This window comes from Barbatula barbatula (genome assembly GCF_947034865.1).
Source record: "Barbatula barbatula genome assembly, chromosome: 17".
In the NCBI taxonomy this organism is placed as follows: domain Eukaryota; kingdom Metazoa; phylum Chordata; class Actinopteri; order Cypriniformes; family Nemacheilidae; genus Barbatula; species Barbatula barbatula.
Window position 1 is genome coordinate 2,453,659 of NC_136780.1, and position 6,012 is coordinate 2,459,670.

A 6,012-nucleotide genomic window follows, 5' to 3' on the forward strand; every position below is an offset into this window, starting at 1 on the left:
AACGTTTGTTTTTCAATGGTTTGTGTGAAGAAATGTCACCGTTTTATGCAGTTTAATATGAAGTGAAGAAAAAGGCTTTTTATGGATTGTCCATTCTTCATACAGACATGGGTCAGGTAAAGCTCAGTGCATTATGGGATACAGTATCATGTGCCATCTCTTTTTGCCATCTCGGCTGTTTTGGGCGATTGCAGTTGATCGTCTGGATACAGAATTCGTGCATACTACTAGGTTTGAAAAGTATGCTAGTATTATAGTATGATATTCCAATGTAAGCCAAAGTAATGATGCTTCACCAGTAGGGGGAGTATTAAAATATAATGCACTTTTGAATCATGGAAAGACAATCTACACATAGTGCCCGATGACATTCCAATGGACGTTTCCACTTTGAACAAATGATGTGACTATAGACTGGAAAATGAGCTATTACCTCAATATGTGTGTTTAAATGCTCCATGTGGCGTTTTATTACAGATGCACAGACAGAAGATGATTCACGAATAAAAAGGTTTTTCCTTTCTTTGTGCCTTTGGCTCAGATGTTAATCTGAATCAGAACCACAAAATCAGAGCATTGCTTTCTACCGCACAGTGGAAAAACTCACAATCTACTGTTTTCTACCCGTGTGTGTGTGTGTGTGTGTGTGTGTTTGTATCCCAGCATCAGCTTCTTTTTGTGCTTCAGCCTAACTCTTCCTACATCTATAATAAATGTATAGCCCATATAAATACATACGGCCCTCTTCTTCTGATGTGGTGAATTCTGTGGCACTCCAGAACCTTGCTGTGTTCAAGGGCACGAAAGGAGAGATTTTCTTTTTTATCAGATTCATGCCGCATTGAGTCCTGCGTATCATGTCAGATCAATCCCAGAGGAGAAGCTGCTATAAGAATAAAAGGAAGACATAAACAAGGTTGAATTTTAAATATTGGATTCGATGCGGTCTGTCATTGAGAAAAAGGTTTTTCACATTCTTAACTCGGACAGAAAGCATACACACAAATGTATATAATAATAATACATATCTAATAGAGATGTGCCGATATATCAGACAATAATCGGTGCATCGGGTGATAAAAGCCGGTAGTTTACAAACAGCCTCGGATCAGGGCCGATATATCCTGTCAATCAAAAGAGGATGGGAAAATGCCATTTTTATCACTCCAGATGACAGAAAATATTGGTGTTTCATTAAGGACTTTTTTTACAGTGCTTACACCATACACATAACCATAACCATAGATTTAGATACATAGACCCCTCTGACTATAAATAGCAACGCAACACAGCGATAGTCGTGATGTGAAAAATTGGTACCTTTCGGAACGGTCAAATGTTGCATATATACATATCTATGGTGATGAACTGGGGTTGTGAGCTTTAAACAGCCACTAAAAATGTTTAACCTTGACACCACTTTTTATTGCAAAACAGCTTGGTTGTTGAGGGGTTAAAAGTATGGGAACAGTTCTTCACAGTAGCTATGTCATGTAAAACCATCGAACCGTAGATGCAGATCCAGGCTGGTCTCTGTCTGTATTGTGTACATTAACAGTGACTTCAGATGATGATAAATCACTAGTGTTGAGCTCTCACACCCCAGCAGAAAGCTATTTATATACACACACAACAGACAGGAATGTTTTGCTTTGCCTTTTAAAGCTTCACCTCTGCTGAAAAAGATTTTCTCTTGTTATTATGATCAAGAGTCACACCCCTGGGTACAACCATGAATCGCACATGTATTTTGAGCACAGCCAAACGGCTAGTTTATTCAGTATATAAGCCTATGGCAGACATTTTTATGGATTGTTATAATTGGAATTATATTGGGTTTACTATTAGGGTCTCTGTGTTTTTTGGGTTCTGTTGGTGGGACGTTATGTGGCAGATGGAAACCAATATAGCATCTTTAAACCTTACTGGAATAATTGGTCCAGGAAAGGTTCAGGGCCCTGTTAGTCTTTCCTGGTCCGTGGCACAAATGGGCCGGATGATTCTTTTAGCATCACCTTAAGAATTTGGAGATATCCCGGCAACCTAGGCCAACAATCTTTGCAGGGAAATCTATAGTTTATCTAAGATTGACCAATCGGAATGAAGTATTCCAAAACTAACTGCATTATTTGACACGCATTTGTTATAAGACTGGACATTGAAGGTATCTTAGACACTTCAATCCAATTTAGGTCAACAAATTTTCTATTTTTATCATAACCATTATTAGTTTGAATTATATTGTATCGTAAGAGCAGACTTGGCTCTTTTTGTGTCGGATGTTGTTTGGAGAAGTCATCACTCACATCTCATTAAAACACTCCTAGTGGTTTCCAAGGAGACAAATCCCAAGGCTGGCGGTTGAGTTGTTGCATGTTAATCCAGAACGGGTGATGTTGACCGGTTTAGGTTTCGCTGCTCCAATTGGAAACTCAAGGAATTCTATAAGGATTCCTATTGTGTGAGCGTGATGCTATTTTAAGTGCAATCTAAAAATCACTTTCTAATTTTTTCCAAGTGCGCCGTATAAACTTCTTAACAAACCATTAAGCCATCCATAGTAACTTACTTGACATAATGCATTTTGTCCTGTGAATACAGTTTCCATCAGGTTTTATTGCATTTCGTACGGTAACACAACCCGAGTTGTCGCTATTTATTATGTGATGCATTTCAGAATTTATTGTGTGTCATTTTTATCTTTGTGTTTTATCGGCCTATCTTTCTCAAACAAAAGGAAAAGGATCTTTATTTCCTCATACATCATGTTCAAGAAGTCAAATATGTTGAAAATACTGTTTCATGTTAACTTTCAAGTACACATTTTTGCTCAGATCTAACACAGAAGCTGATGTCAGAGACACACATTACATCACAGCCGTGAACGTGCAGCATCAGCCATCATATGCGTGAGTGAACTGGGCAAGATGGGAAATGTGACTAAACCAGCAGAGAATGTGATCGAACTCATAACCCAAAGGTTTTCCCTTTCCCCAAACATGCCAGACGTCCTCTGCGGCACACGATACAGTGTGCCATTTCCATATCAGAGGTCCAGCTCCAACACAAATGTTGCAGTTGGAAAACTCAAATGTTTTAATGCTCTTACCCAGACGGCCAAACTCAGGAGATGGAAAGCGCTGCGTGAAGATTGGAAAAAGCGTGTTCCTTTTGCTCGAATGGAACTGCAAATGATGTCGCCTGGAACGAGGAGTTTCCTTTTTCTCCAGCTCATGGCGTATGCATTTACTCATTCATGATTGAGTTGCATAAGAGTGCTGTAACAGTGATGGAATGCACATCTGTTAGACGATGCTGTCTTGGTCCCCTAAAACATACAAGCCTTCCAGATCGCTGTCCGTCTGCAGTAATCTTCCACTACACCCCCCCCCCCCTCCATTGGTCGATTTAAAGGGATGCTCACAGTTTCCTATGCATCGTACGGCATCTCATGGTATTGAAGTTACATGGACCAATTTTGTATAGTTTTATATAAGACTGATCAATAATACGCTATTTGTGTGTTGTATTTTGAATGCTAACCATCATAAACCAGCAGTGTGTAGAGATTTACGCAGAGGTCAGTAGGATATACTTCTTTCATCTGAATGTTTAAACAAGTGTGTAATATCCAGAATGTTCCGACATAAACTTTACAACAGAGTTCAGTCAAACTCACGGTTTCACTCGACAGCTGTGTGTAGTCGATTTTGGCATCCCAGAATTGAGCGTTCTCAACTGGGCACTCCAAGAAGTTTTTCGATTATTTGATGTAACCTGGCACCTCATGTTAGACGGAAAAGGATTTATGAACAGAATTGAGGAATGAAAGCAGAATTATATGCAAATATCAGGTTTCGATTGGATCACATTTACAGTAAACCTTAAAAACGTTAAAATACTGTTTTGATAAAAATGGATGGCATTTCATTATTTGTTTTCTACATTAAATAACATTGCGTTTTCAATGTCACAGCCATCCAAGGAAAGCAAGTCAAATAAACGTTTGGGATTAGAAGGGGAAAAAATAACCACGCAACATGTTCCATGCTGTTTTCAAGGTGTCTGAGTATAAACTCCGTTTTTCACCCCAAACCCATAATCTAGGTCCAGTTTTTCTGAATATGGACTTTATTGAATGCCAGTTGGGTCAGCAGTGAATTTCCGTCGGGGCGTTAGCAAAAATATCCATTCAAGACATAACTGGATGTCTTTTCAAAAGCATATTGACTGCTGTGATGTCTGGTTGAAAAAGCTTTTTTATTTATGAAGTATACTGTATTTGATATAGTATGCATATTATGTATCATGTCTAGAACAAATACAGTGACCCCAAAATGTATAAGGGACACCAAATTCAACTGTAATTTTACTGTAAATAATTTTTACAGATTTATTTGATGGACTCGTTTTTTTCACGTCCGTCAAATTTACAAGAAAATAAACATTGTACGGGAAAACCATTATTTTAACGTATATTTCTGTTCCCCCGGCTGGTAAACGTATTCATTTTTTCGCAAGAAACAAAAAAACTAAAAATACAAACTTTTCTTTTAACTTTACTTTTATACGCCTAGTCCTAAATGTCATTTTAAGTGTACTTTTTTTTAAACATCATCTTTCAAAACCCATCGAACTAATGTGTTTGTTTATTTTGCGTGACATTCATTTTTATATTGTCCAAATACATCTCCAGACATTTGAATGACTACATTCTATATCGAAAAGAGCTGTAAAGTTGACTTGAGTACACCGGGTTTCATCAGCTTATAGGCTATTTCAGTTTAATGATTCCCGTGCCTTCAAAAGCCTGCTGTGTGTCTTTCATGCATATCCTTAAACATGGCTCCTGTTTTCATTTTTCTACGCCCTCCTCCCCTTAACTGTGATTTCGTCGAGCCCACAATGAAGTTCTTGTGCACCACTGTCTGAAAGCAGCCGCAGAAATGCCTTGGCGCAGAGGCTGGAGACGTCATGGATTCCTCTGCAGGAAAGCCCTGAGTCTCCGAGATGGATCCACTCCAGGTTTCCATGGCAGAGCGCACAAACAGGAGGAAACACTGTGGGAATCCCGTTATTTTACAGCATTGGACCATTATAAACACCCAGCGCTGAGGAAGGAAGGCGTTCTTGATACTCAAGTCAATGCTCAGAGCAGTCAGAGAAGTTCACAGCACACACAGCTGTGGTACCAGATCACTCTTTTTTCGTAACGGAGTATTTCCTTCTCCATTCAGAAGTTCTTTGACGCTTCTGTTTGCTATGAGCTTTGAGGAAAAGCTGTTTTTTGATTGTTGAATTTATTTCTTGTATATTTTCCAAATGTTTAGAGAGACCTGGAGCCTGATGCATTACCACACCATGAGGTCGATGGATCAAGGTATGGATGGCGGGTGCTGAAGTGTTGTGAATTTCTGGTAATCAATAATTTGATTTTCAACGCTTTTTTATGACAAAGCTGTTAAAGATTTGTATGCTCATTCTTGCTTATTAAGTCATATTTAATGCAATAACCCAGTGTGTACGGTAATAATGGTATTCCTGTTACAGTATAAGAATTACATCATCAGGTTAAAGCCGGCCGGACATTCGTGTAATATTACATTGATGAAACTTTAACCACGCGTCTGCATGCTGATATTATTATGAATGAACGAACAATTTTATGCATTTTAATGGTTTTCAAAAGGTTTTTTGGTCAAATGATCTTATTAGTCATATTGAGATCCGTGTGGATTTAACAGACGATACATACTGTATGTTGTATTTCTACATCATTTATTTTATCATAAGTTGTTTTGGAGCCAATTATATATCAAACAGCTGGACTTTTATTTGTCCATGGAATGTATTGATGTACAGAACATATCTTCACATTTATTTATCTATTGACTGAAATACCAGCAATGTACAAAGAATGAAAATGTTGTCACAGTTTGTCAAACTTTGAGTTTGACCTCTTGTTGTTTGCGATGTGTGAGTATTGAATATTCCTAGTTATATAAAATATAT